The sequence below is a fragment of the Ranitomeya variabilis genome, chromosome 2, assembly GCF_051348905.1.
Source record: "Ranitomeya variabilis isolate aRanVar5 chromosome 2, aRanVar5.hap1, whole genome shotgun sequence".
Classification (NCBI taxonomy): Eukaryota; Metazoa; Chordata; class Amphibia; order Anura; family Dendrobatidae; genus Ranitomeya; species Ranitomeya variabilis.
Genome location: NC_135233.1, coordinates 1,094,653,184 through 1,094,667,991, shown reverse-complemented (window position 1 = coordinate 1,094,667,991; position 14,808 = coordinate 1,094,653,184).

The window sequence follows — 14,808 nt, the reverse complement described above, 5'->3', positions numbered from 1 at the left end:
CTTATGTGTTAGGTTCTCGAAACTAAATACATGATACTTCCAAAAAAAGACATTTATTTTAATAGAGGATCTCAGTGGGATATTCTACAAAAAGAACATGGGAATTAAATTTCCACAGGTCAAAAATAGGACTCAAGCTAGTGAGTTATCACTGCACTCTATGGAGGCAAAGTTTTTACACATTTCTTGCAAAGTGGCCCAAGGTGCTAATACAATATATTGGAGATCAAAACTGAAGATTAAATAAAAGTTGTCCACTACTATAACCTTTTTCTTTTTTTTCATAAATCTTGCTATTATCTGCCACTGAAAACATCTACTGTGTTTATTTTAGCAATATTACCTTTTATCATGCTGTAGCAGCACATCTTTAGTGCTGGATTCAGCTCTAATGGGGTTAATCGACAACTTCCTTTCTCCTGAGTCATTGTGCTCTAATACTACAAGTTCCATGATGCATTGCACTGCTACTAAGCCCGAACCTACCACACCCACTCCAAAACACACCCCAACCCCTCCCTCCTCTCCCTCCTCTAGCCTCAAAAAAGATTTGTGATGTCATTTCTGTCCAACCTCCTCTTTTACATTTGTCCAACCCACACTCCATTACACACAGATAGATAGATAGATAGATAGATAGATAGATAGATAGATAGATAGATAGATAGATAGATGATAGATAGATGAATACATACAGATATATCTATGTCTATTTCCATAGATATGTCCATATCCATGTTTCTAAACCCCTTCACCCCCTGGAGCATTTTTGTTTTCGTTTATCGCTCCCCTTCTTTCCAGAGCCATAATTTTTCCGTCAATATGGCCATGTGGGGGCTTATTTTTTGCGGGACAAGTTCTACTTTTGAACGCCATCATTGGTTTTAGCATGTCGTGTAGCAGAAAATGTGAAAAAAATTCAAAGTGCAATGAAATGGCAAAAAAAGTGCAATCCCACACTTGTTTTTTGCTTGGCTTTTTGGCTAGGTTCACTAAATGCTAAGGCTGTGTGCACACGTTGCGGATCTGATTGCAGATCCGCAGCGTTTTTTGCTGCACTGAATTGCATCAAATCCGCAGTGTAGAGCACAACAACCAATGTAAGTCTATGGGAGCCGCAGACTTGTGCACATGCTGCGGAAAAAGCCGCACCAAAACCACACCAAGAACTGCATCAAAACTGCACCAAAAACTGTATCAAAACCGCACCAAAACTGCGAAACTGCACCAGGTTTTGATGGAGTTTTTGGTGCAGTTTTGATGCAGTTTTTGGTGCAGTTTTGATGCTTTTTTTGGTGCGGTTTATGCGCGGTTTTAATGCCGTTTTTGGAAATAAGTAAATAAACGGAAAATGTGCATGATTCGAATGGAAACATGCATGAAAAAACGGATTCCAAGGCCGGATTCATCATTTCACAGCTCAGTTTCATATGTTTTTTTGCCGGATCCGTCTCTGTGCATTTTTTCGCCGGACAGAAAAAAACGTTCCTCTGTATGTGTTTTCCATCCGGCGGAAACAGCTTTTTTGACGGATCCGGCAAAAAACGGATGAAACTCTATGAGAAAAAAACTGATCCGACGGAAAAAAATGGATCCGTTTTTTTAAAAACTCGCCGGATTGTGCCTCACGGCAAAAACCTGATGTGTGAAAGCACCCAAATATATGGATAGATACATCTATGTATCTATAGATATATCTATAGATAAATATATCTATAGATAGATATATCCATAGATATATAATAGAAAGGCCGATGTTTCTATAAGGCTACTTTCACACTTGCGTTTTTCGCAATCCGTCTTTTTGGGAAAAAAACGGATCCTGCAAATGTGCTCGCAGGATGCGTTTTTTACCCATAGACGTGTATTAGTGAAGGATCGCGACGGATGGCCACACGTCGCGTCCATTGTGCAACGGATCCGTCATGTTTTGGCAGACCGTTGGCACGTCCGTCGCGTCTGCCATTTTCTACCGCGCATGCGCGGCCAAAACTCCGCCCCCTCCTCCCCGGACTTCAGAATGGGCAGCGGATGCGTTGAAAAACTGCATCCGCTGCCCACGACGTGCACAAATTTCACAACGTGCGTCGGTACGTCGGCCCAACGCATAGCGATGGACCCGTGCCGACGCAAGTGTGAAACAGGGCTTAATGAGCGTTTAATTTAATAAAAAACGGAAAAAAACAACGTGGGCTCCCGCGCAATTTTCTGCGCAAGAGGGGGAAAGCCGACGGCCGGGGGCCAATATTTGTAGCCTGCTATGAATATCAGCCCGCAGCTGTCTGCGTAGCCTTTACTGGCTAGTAAACTAGGGGGACCCCCCCCAAAAAATGACGTGGGGTCCCCCTATATTTTATAGCCAGAAAGGCTACACAGACAGCTGCGGGCTGATATTCATAGCCTAGAGAGGGGCCATGGATATTGGTCCCCCCCCTGCTACAAATACCAGTCCGCAGCCACCCCAGAAATGGCGCATCTGTAAGATGCGCCAATTCCGGCACTGAGGCTGGTTTCACACTTTCGTTTTTGGACGCTGCGTTTTAGCGCTAAAAAACGCATGCGTTTTTTTTCCTATACTTAACATTAAAAACGCATGCGTTTTTTCGCATGCGTTTTGACACGTTTTCGGCAACGCATGTGTTTGTGAACGGGCGCGTTCATTTGCAGAAATGCAACCTGTAGTAATTTTTAGCGGCGTTTTTTTGCCGCAAAAAAATGCATGCGTTTATTTGCGGCAAAAAAATGCATTGCTGTCTATGTAAACGCATGCGTTTTTAAGCACATGCGTTTGTTTGCGTTAAAAACGCATGCGTTTTTATAGAAAAAAACAGAAAAAACACTGAAACACCACCCACCACCATCAGGGTGATAAAGGGATCCAAACCCTAACCCTAACCCTACCCCTAACCTCACCCCTAACCGTTTAATGAACATTTTCTGACAGTCATAGTGCCACGATATTTCAGTGCCACGTATGTAAGTGCCACGTATATAAGTGCCACGTATATAAGTGCCATTATGTAAGTGCCACGTGCCACGTATGTAAGTGCCATGTATGTAAGTGCCATGTATGTAAGTGCCATGTAAGTGCCACGTATGTAAGTGCCATGTATGTAAGTGCCATGTATGTAAGTGCCACGTATGTAAGTGCCACGTATTTAAGTGCCACGTGACACGTATTTCAGTGCCACGGATTTAAGTGCCACGTATTTCAGTGCCACGTGCCACGTATTTCAGTGCCACCTATGTAAGTGCCACCTATGTAAGTGCCACGTATTTCAGTGCCACGGATTTAAGTGCCACGTGCCACTTATTTCAGTGCCACGGATTTAAGTGCCACCTATGTAAGTGCCACCTATGTAAGTGCCACGTATTTCAGTGCCACGGATTTAAGTGCCACGTGCCACGTATTTCAGTGTCACGTATTAAAGTGCCACGTATTTCTGTCACGTTTAGGGTTAGGGTTAGGCCCTAACTCTACCCCTAGCTATTTCTATTTATAGTGGGTTTTCTTGTGGATTTTGATGATTGGCAGCTGTCACACACTTCTCAGCATGCATTTTAAAAACGCAAATGCATGAAAAAACGCATGTAAACCCGTCAAAACGCCACATTTTTTTTTCTACATGCAAAAACGCATGCGTCTAAAAAACGCAGCGTTTTACCGCGTTTACATGCGTTTTTTCACACATGCGTTTTTTTTAAAAACGCATGCAGATAAAAATGCAAGTGTGAAACCAGCCTTAGCCCCTCTCTTCCCACTCCCGTGTAGCGGTGGGATATGGGGTAATAAGGGGTTAATGTCACCTTGCTATTGTAAGGTGACATTAAGCCGGGTTAATAACGGAGAGGCGTCAATAAGACGCCTATCCATTATTAATCCAATACTAAAAAAGGGTTAATAAAACACACACACATTAGGAAAAAGTATTTTAATATTCTTCATTTAACGATACTTACCATACTTCAGCGCCTGCAAAAAACGTAACATAATAAACCGTATACTACCTGTCTGCCGTAGTCCAATTAATAACGAGTGTCCCATGACGATCTCCCCTATAGAACAGTGACATCGGGTCATGTCACTGCTCTATAGGACCCTCAGTGACACACTGACAGGAGACAATGGCTCCTGCAGTGTATCACTGAGATTACCTGAGTTCAAAGTGTCACTTTATGGCAATTGCTGCTTGGGAAAATGTCTCATACAGCAATGCCATAAAGTGAGACTAGGGACTATTTTCTCACAGGGGCGTAGGAATACATTGTGGGGAATACATTGTGGAAGGATACCTTCCTCCCCTCATTGTGTTCCTGGAGCCCCTGGAGGGTGGTTGCGTCAGCTGATGCTCCTGCTCTCCACAGGAGATCGTCGTGGGACACTCGTTTTAATTGGATTACTGCGGATCAGGGAGTATAGTGTTTGTTTATTATTTTAATATTTTTTACAGATGACAATGGCTTCGGGGATCAAAGTGACAAGTGATGGTGAGTATGTACTCTGTGTTATATGTACTGTATGTCTATATGTATGTACTGTATGTATGTATGTACTGTATGTCTGTATGTATGTATGTACTGTATGTATGTACTGTATGCGCATGTCGTCGCATGGCGCATCTCGTCGCATGTCGTCGCATGGCGCATGTCCTGTATGTGTTCTATGTATGTATGTACTGTATATGTGTTTTTTTTTTCTTTGTTTTTTTTTTTACATTCAACACATTAGCCGGATGATGGGACTACTACTGTCCCATCATTGGCTAATGTGTCACTCACTGTCACTGTAGCAGGCAGAGCCCGATGGGACTTGTAGTCCCATCGGACATGCCTGCACACAGAGACAACGCCGCCGCCACCACCACCGCACAGCCACCTTCAGCACCGGCAGCCGCCACCACGGCACCGGCCGCAGCCACGGGATCAGCCGCCACCGCAGCACATCTCGGCATTGTCGGCAAGCAGATCCCAGCACCAGACACCTGCAGTGCACAGCCCCGCCCGCCCCCAGCACAGCACAGTCCCGCCCACAGCCCAGTCACTCTTGAGTGACTGCTGACTGTGCGGCTGGGACACGCCTTTTACTGACGTCACGTCAATTTCCAGAGTCTGGAAATTGACGTGACGTCGGCGGAAATTAGCGGTGGCTGCAGCCTGGGGGTCACGTGACCCGGACTCAGCCACCAGCATAGCGCCGCTCACAGGGGAAAAAGGCAACGCAAGGTATTTACACAATTCATCAGGGGGCCCGGTCATGGCTCTCAATGGCAAGAGAACGTAGAAAAGCATACAAAAGGACTAGCTCTTGGAAGATGGGAACTCGAGCTGACTGTGAGCTAAACCTACCGCACAACTAACAGTGGCCGGGTAGCGTGCCTACGTTTTATCCCTAGACGCCCAGCGCCAGCCGGAGGACTGACTGACCCTAGCAGAGGAAAATACAGACCTGGCTTACCTCTAGAGAAATTTTCCCCAAAAGGCAGACAGTAGCCCCCACATATATTGTCGGTGATTTCAGAGGAAATTGACATACGAAGTATGAAGATAGGTTTAGCAAATTGAGGTCCGCTTACTAGATAGCAGGAAGACAGAAAAGGGAACTTCACAGTCAGCTGAAAACCCTATTCAAAACACCATCCTGAAATTACTTTAAGACTCTAATATCAACTCATGACACCAGAGTGGCAATTTCAGCTCACAAGAGCTTCCAGCCTCAGAAATATTCAATCACAGAGAACTGGAACAAAAATGCAAAACAAACTTAGGACTACAAGTCCAACTTAGCTGATAGTAGTCTAGGAGCAGGAACATGCAACAGAAAGGCTTCTGGTAACATTGTTGGCCGGCATAGAAATGACTGAGGAGCAAGGTTAAATAGAAAACTCCCACATCCTGATGGAAACAGGTGAACAGAGGAGATGAAGCACACAAGTTCAGTACCACCAGTGACCACCGGGGGAGCCCAGAAACCAAATTCACAACAGTACCCCCCCCTCAAGGAGGGGGCACTGAACCCTCACCAGAACCACCAGGGCGATCAGGATGAGCCCTATGAAAGGCACGGACCAAATCGGAGGCATGAACATCAGAGGCAGTCACCCAAGAATTATCCTCCTGACCGTAGCCCTTCCACTTGACCAGATACTGAAGTCTCCGTCTGGAAACACGGGAGTCCAAGATCTTCTCGACAACGTACTCCAACTCACCCTCAACTAACACCGGAGCAGGAGGCTCAACGGAAGGCACAACCGGTACCTCATACCTGCGCAACAATGACCGATGGAAGACATTATGAATAGAAAAAGATGCAAGGAGGTCCAAACGAAAGGACACAGGGTTAAGAATCTCCAATATCTTGTACGGGCCGATGAACCGAGGCTTAAACTTAGGAGAAGAAACCTTCATAGGGACAAAACGAGAAGACAACCACACCAAGTCCCCAACACAAAGACGAGGACCAACACGACGACGGCGGTTGGCAAAATGCTGAGTCCTCTCCTGGGACAACTTCAAATTGTCCACCACATGCCCCCAAATCTGATGCAACCTCTCCACCATAGCATCCACTCCAGGACAATCCGAAGACTCCACCTGACCGGAAGAGAAACGAGGATGAAACCCCGAATTACAGAAGAAAGGAGAAACCAAGGTGGCAGAACTAGCCCGATTATTGAGGGCAAACTCCGCCAACGGCAAAAAGGCAACCCAGTCATCCTGATCCGCAGACACAAAACACCTCAAATAAGTCTCCAAGGTCTGATTAGTTCGCTCCGTCTGGCCATTAGTCTGAGGATGGAAAGCAGACGAAAAAGACAAATCAATGCCCATCCTAGCACAAAACGCTCGCCAAAATCTAGACACGAATTGGGTTCCCCTGTCAGAAATGATATTCTCCGGAATACCATGCAAGCGAACCACATTTTGAAAAAACAGAGGAACCAGCTCAGATGAGGAAGGCAATTTAGGCAAGGGAACCAAATGGACCATCTTAGAGAAACGGTCACACACCACCCAGATGACAGACATCTTCTGAGAAACAGGGAGATCAGAAATAAAATCCATGGAGATGTGAGTCCAAGGCCTCTTCGGAATAGGCAAAGATAACAACAATCCACTAGCCCGAGAACAACAAGGCTTGGCCCGAGCACAAACATCACAAGACTGCACAAAACCTCGCACATCTCGCGACAGGGAAGGCCACCAGAAGGACCTAGCCACCAAATCCCTGGTACCAAAGATTCCAGGATGACCAGCTAACGCAGAAGAATGGACCTCCGAGATGACTCTACTGGTCCAATCATCAGGAACAAACATTCTACCAGGCGGGCAACGATCAGGTCTATCCGCCTGAAACTCCTGCAAGACCCGTCGCAAGTCTGGGGAAACAGCAGATAATATCACTCCATCCTTAAGGATACCTGTAGGTTCAGAATTACCAGGGGAATCAGGCTCAAAACTCCTAGAAAGGGCATCCGCCTTCACATTTTTAGAACCCGGTAGGTAAGAAACCACAAAATTAAACCGAGAGAAAAATAACGACCAGCGCGCCTGTCTAGGATTCAGGCGCCTGGCAGACTCAAGATAAATCAAATTCTTGTGGTCGGTCAATACCACCACCTGATGTCTAGCCCCCTCAAGCCAATGACGCCACTCCTCAAAAGCCCACTTCATAGCCAAGAGCTCCCGATTACCAATATCATAATTTCGCTCAGCGGGCGAAAATTTACGAGAAAAGAACGCGCAAGGTCTCATCACGGAGCAGTCGGAACTTTTCTGCGACAAAACCGCCCCAGCTCCGATTTCTGAAGCGTCGACCTCAACCTGAAAAGGAAGAGTAACATCAGGCTGACGCAATACAGGGGCGGAAGAAAAGCGGCGCTTAAGCTCCCGAAAGGCCTCCACAGCAGCAGGGGACCAATCAGCAACATCAGCACCCTTCTTAGTCAAATCAGTCAACGGTTTAGCAACATCAGAAAAACCAGTTATAAATCGACGATAAAAATTAGCAAAGCCCAAAAACTTCTGAAGGCTCTTAAGAGAAGAGGGTTGCGTCCAATCACAAATAGCCTGAACCTTGACAGGATCCATCTCAATGGAAGAGGGGGAAAAAATGTACCCCAAAAACGAAATCTTTTGAACCCCAAAAACGCACTTAGAACCCTTTACACACAAGGAATTAGAGCGCAAAACCTGAAAAACCCTCCTGACCTGTTGGACATGAGAGTCCCAGTCATCCGAAAAAATCAAAATATCATCCAGATACACAATCATAAATTTATCCAGATATTCACGGAAAATGTCATGCATAAAAGACTGAAAGACTGAAGGGGCATTTGAAAGACCAAAAGGCATTACTAAATACTCAAAATGGCCCTCAGGCGTATTAAATGCGGTTTTCCACTCATCCCCCTGCTTAATTCGCACTAAATTATACGCCCCACGAAGATCAATCTTAGAGAACCACTTGGCCCCCTTTATTCGAGCAAACAAATCAGTAAGCAGTGGCAACGGATATTGATATTTAACCGTGATTTTATTCAAAAGCCGATAATCAATACACGGCCTCAAAGAGCCATCTTTTTTAGATACAAAGAAAAAACCAGCTCCTAAGGGAGATGATGAAGGACGAATATGTCCCTTTTCCAAGGACTCCTTAATATATTCCCGCGTAGCAGCATGTTCAGGCACAGATAGATTAAATAAACGACCCTTCGGAAACTTACTGCCCGGAATCAGATCTATTGTACAATCGCAATCTCTGTGCGGAGGTAGTGAACCAAGTTTAGGCTCCTCAAAAACGTCACGATAATCCGATAAAAATTCCGGAATCTCAGAGGGAATAGATGACGAAATGGAAACCAAAGGTACGTCCCCATGAGTCCCCTGACATCCCCAGCTTAACACAGACATTGCTTTCCAGTCGAGGACTGGGTTATGAGATTGCAGCCATGGCAATCCAAGCACCAACACATCATGTAGATTATACAACACAAGGAAGCGAATAATCTCCTGGTGATCCGGATTAATACGCATAGTCACTTGTGTCCAGTATTGTGGTTTATTACTAGCCAATGGCGTGGAGTCAATACCCTTCAGAGGTATAGGAACTTCCAGAGGCTCTAAATTAAACCCACAGCGTTTGGCAAAGGACCAATCCATAAGACTCAAAGCGGCGCCAGAGTCGACATAGGCGTCCGCGGTAATAGACGATAAAGAGCAAATCAGGGTCACAGATAGAATAAACTTAGACTGTAAAGTGCCAATTGAAACAGACTTATCAACCTTCTTTGTGCGTCTAGAGCATGCTGATATAACATGAGTTGAATCGCCACAATAGAAGCATAACCCATTTTTTCGCCTAAAATTCTGTCGTTCGCTTCTGGACAGAATTCTATCACATTGCATAATCTCTGGTGCCTTCTCAGTAGACACCGCCAAATGGTGCACAGGTTTGCGCTCCCGCAAACGCCGATCAATCTGAATAGCCATTGTCATGGACTCATTCAGACCTGTAGGCACAGGGAACCCCACCATAACATCTTTAATGGCATCAGAGAGACCCTCTCTGAAATTCGCCGCCAGGGCGCACTCATTCCACTGAGTAAGCACAGACCACTTACGAAATTTTTGGCAGTATATTTCAGCCTCATCTTGCCCTTGAGACAGGGCCATCAAGGCTTTTTCAGCCTGAATCTCTAAATGAGGTTCCTCATAAAGCAACCCCAAAGCCAGGAAAAACGCATCCACATTGAGCAACGCAGGATCCCCTGGTGCCAAAGCAAATGCCCAATCCTGAGGGTCGCCCCGGAGCAAGGAAATTACAATCCTGACCTGCTGTGCAGGATCTCCAGCGGAGCGAGATCTCAGAGACAAAAATAATTTACAATTATGTTTGAAATTCTGGAAGCGAGATCTATCCCCGGAGAAAAATTCAGGCAAAGGAACTCTAGGTTCAGATATAGGAGCATGAATTACAAAATCCTGTAAACTTTGAACCTTCATAGCGAGATTATTCAAACCTGTAGCTAAACTCTGAGGATCCATTTTAATCAGGTGAAATCAGAACCATTCAAGGATTAGAAGGAGAGAGAGACGAAGGCTGCAGTAAGCAGAGATGTTAGAGAATCAACTAATGAGCAAACTCAGGAAAAAAAAAAAAAAAATTCTCTGCAGAGTTCTTTTCTCTCCTTTCTTCAGCCAATTATTTTAACCCTTGGCCGGCCAAACTGTCATGGTTCTCAATGGCAAGAGAACGTAGAAAAGCATACAAAAGGACTAGCTCTTGGAAGATGGGAACTCGAGCTGACTGTGAGCTAAACCTACCGCACAACTAACAGTGGCCGGGTAGCGTGCCTACGTTTTATCCCTAGACGCCCAGCGCCAGCCGGAGGACTGACTGACCCTAGCAGAGGAAAATACAGACCTGGCTTACCTCTAGAGAAATTTTCCCCAAAAGGCAGACAGTAGCCCCCACATATATTGTCGGTGATTTCAGAGGAAATTGACATACGAAGTATGAAGATAGGTTTAGCAAATTGAGGTCCGCTTACTAGATAGCAGGAAGACAGAAAAGGGAACTTCACAGTCAGCTGAAAACCCTTTCAAAACACCATCCTGAAATTACTTTAAGACTCTAATATCAACTCATGACACCAGAGTGGCAATTTCAGCTCACAAGAGCTTCCAGCCTCAGAAATATTCAATCACAGAGAACTGGAACAAAAATGCAAAACAAACTTAGGACTACAAGTCCAACTTAGCTGATAGTAGTCTAGGAGCAGGAACATGCAACAGAAAGGCTTCTGGTAACATTGTTGGCCGGCATAGAAATGACTGAGGAGCAAGGTTAAATAGAAAACTCCCACATCCTGATGGAAACAGGTGAACAGAGGAGATGAAGCACACAAGTTCAGTACCACCAGTGACCACCGGGGGAGCCCAGAAACCAAATTCACAACAGCCCCCCACATGACATGGTCTAGTGCTGACAATCACAGCCAGTATATAAAGCAAGGGGTGGCTAAACAGCAGCATTTTATGCTTGCACAGTGTAGGGAAAGGAAGTCAGAGCGCACAGATTATTCCACTTAGTGATAGGAAAAGTCCTAATCTGGTTCTGATGCACAACTGCAGTGCTGAAGAATATTGAAGTGGAAGTGGAAGTCTCAGTATAGGAATAATAATTCAATGACTCAAGTGATATTTAGGGAAGTGCTGAACCTGTATAGTCACTCCGTGTGACTGTGAATTGATTGATCTGTAATACACTGCAGTAAATCCTCATCCCGCCCCCTGTACCTCAAGGCTCTTGGGACCGTACTCTTCTTTACCTATACCTTTGGAATTGGACTACTCATAAAGTCCCATGGCTTCCACTACCACCAATATGCTGATGATACCCAGCTCTACCTCTCTGGCCTAGACGTCACTTCTCTGGTGTCCAGAATCCCAGAGTGTCCATCAGTCATTTCCTCCTTCTCCACTTCCTAACGCTCAATATGGGCAAAAACTGAACTAACCATTATTCCTCCATATCACCTAATTCTTCTACCCAATCAATTTATCGCAATAAATGACATTACACTTTCCGCCGTACCGGAAGTCTGCTGCCTCGGAGTAACCCTTGACTCTGTCCTGTCCTTCAAACCGCACATCCAAGCTCTCACCACCTTCTGCCGTATCCAACTCAAAAATATTTCCAGAATCCGTTCTTTCCTTAAACCGGAATCTATTAAAATGCTTGTGCATGCCCTAATCATCTCCCACCTGGACTACTGCAATATCCTCCTCTGTGGCCTCCCTGCTAACACTCTCCAGCTCGCCATTAATTCTCCTGCCGATCTAATCCACCTCTCTCCCCACTATTCCTCCACTTCTCCGTTCTGCAAATCCCTTCATTGGCTCCCAATTCCCCAACATTTTACTTCAAAGTATTAACACTGACCTGCAAAACCGCCCTTAATCTGTCTCCTCCATATACTGTATTTCTGAGCTGATATCCCAAAGGTTTTTTCACACATAATCTCTGGTCCTCCTTAGACCGTCTCCTCTCCCCCACACTTATACGTACCTTACACAATTGCCTCCAAGCCTTCTCCCGAGCAGCCCCTATACTCTGGAATTCTGTGCCCCAACATGCCCGATTATCCCCTACATACAGAACTTGAAAACTCATCTCTTCGACAAAGCTACAGTCTGCAATGACCCCACTGTCAGCACCACTGAAGCTGCCGCAACCCCCAATCTACTATTTCCTTCCCCGCAATGCTGTAGACAGTATGACTGCCGTTGCAAGTCAGACATTGCTTTTCAACCATGCTTCCACAGAAATAAAAAAAAAATAAAACTCGTGAAATAGGCCTGGACAGAAATGATGGTACCCCTGAAAGTAAATGTCCACTAACTATCATCACAGGTGTCTACAATCCTGGAATCAGTGGGTGGCCTGTATATAGGGCTACAGATCCTCACTGTGCTGTGTGGTGACATGGTGAGTATCACATCAACATGGACCAGAGGAAGCGAAGGACAGAGTTGTCTCAGGAGATTAGAAAAAAAATGATAGACAAACATGTTAAAGGTAAAAGTTATAAGACCGTCTCCAAGCAGTGTGATGTTCCTGTGACTACAGCTGCACATATTATTCAGAGATGTAAGATCCATGGGACTGTAGCCGACCTCCCTGGACGTGGCCGCAGGAGGAAAATTGATGACAAATCAAAGAGACGGATAATACGAATGGTAACAAAAGAGCCAGAAAAACGTCTAAACAGATTAAAGGTGAACTTCAAGCTCCAGGAACATCAGTGTCAGATCGCACCATGTGTCGTTGTATGAGCCAAAGTGGACTTCATGGGAGACGACCAAAGGAGGACACCATTGTTGGAAAAAAAAATCATAAAAAAGCCAGACTGGAATTTACCAAACTACATTTTGACAGGCCACAAAGCTTCTGGGAGAATGTCCTATGGACAGATGAGATAAAAATGGAAATTTTTGGCAAGGCACATCAGCTCTATGTTCACAGATGGAAAAATGAAGCATATCAAGAAAAGAACACTGTTCCTACTGTGAAACATGGAGGAAGCTCTGTTATGTTCTGGGGCTGCTTTGCTGCATCTGGCACAGGGTGTCTACAATCTGTGCAGGGTACAATGAAATCTCAAGACTATCAAGGGATTCTAGAGAGAAATGTGCTGCCCAGTGTCAGAAAGCTTGGACTCAGTCGCAGGTCATGGGTCTTGCAACAGGATAATGACCCAAAACACACAGCTAAAAACACCCAAGAATGGCTAAGAGGAAAACATTGGACTATTCTGAAGTGGCCTTCTGTGAGCCCTGACCTAAATCCTAGTGAGCATCTTTGGAAAGAGCTGGAAAAGGCAAACTTAAAATACGAGACAACTGGAGCAGTTTACTCTTGAGGAGCAGCCAAGATACCTGTGTCGAGAGGTGCAGAAGTCTCACTGACAGTTACAGGAATGATGTCACTGTGACAGAGCTTGAACTGCCGTGACCTCATCACTTGCTTTCTCCCACGGTCCTGAGGTCACACGAGTTCATGCCGGCAGCGAGCACAGACTCAGTGACGTCACCACTAGTTACAGAGCCTGTGCGCACTGCTTCTCATTCATTCCCCAGTAGTTTACAGCAGGGATGGTCGCATTAGCACTGCTCCTGGTTGTAAACTGTACATTTCCCAGATATGGATTGTGCCCTGTTACTGACTGTATGGTGGACAGGTGTGGGTAAATTGTTGTTTTTTATTTATTTTTTTTTACAGGAGATCCAGGGCTTCACTTGGATTAATAGTCTAATCAATAAGGGAAAACTGTGTGGTGCATGATTTAATTAAAATATTTTATTCTTACTGTGTGGTGTTTAATTAACCCTTTACCAACTATAGGATTAGTAATGGACAGGTGTCTTATTGACACCTCTCCATTACTAAGCCGGCTTAATGTCACCTTACAATAGGAAGATGACATTAACCCCTCATAACCCCACTTGCCACCGATACAGGGCAGGTGGGAAAAACCGGGCAAAGCTCCAGAATTGGCACATCTAATAGATGCGCCTTTTCTGGGAAGGTGTGGGCTGCTGTTTCTAAGCTGGGGGGGGCCTATATCCATGGCTCCTTACAAGCCTGAGAATAGCAGCCCACACATTTGAGTTTTGCCGGGTTGGTTTAAAAACATAGGGAGACCCCACGTCGGGTTTTCATTCATTCATTCTCCCCTGCTCATGCTGATCGCCAGCAGAGCAGGGGAGAATGGATGAAAGGAGCATTCAGCACCTGCTACCGGGGATCAGCGCTTACAGTAGTGCTACTTCCCTGGCGGCCATCTGTGTGGTACTGATGTGGCACACGGGCGGCACATGGTTGCCGCACGTAGTACACACACGGACACACGGACACTGATATCTCCGGTACCGGAAATATCAGGACATGTGAAACCGGGCCTTAGAGCAAGTTGTCCTCCTCCTTCTCCTCACCACACTCATCATTTTATCAGCTAGGCTGGACCTTCATGTAGTACCTGGTTGTGTCATCATCTCCACAATTGTCATCCATCACTACTGCTTGTCAAGCTCGAAATGAGCCTCTTGCTTCTTCTCCATCCCATATATCCATCCCTGATTGTGTGTCAAGGAATCCCAGTTATCCGCTGATTCGCCAACTAAACACTGATCTGTTCACCTTGATGGTGGCTCATTCACTGCTGTGCCAACTTGTGGAGTCTGCTGCCTTTCGTGAAATTATGGCATGTGCTCAGCCTTACCGGAAGATACAAAACTGCCATTCCT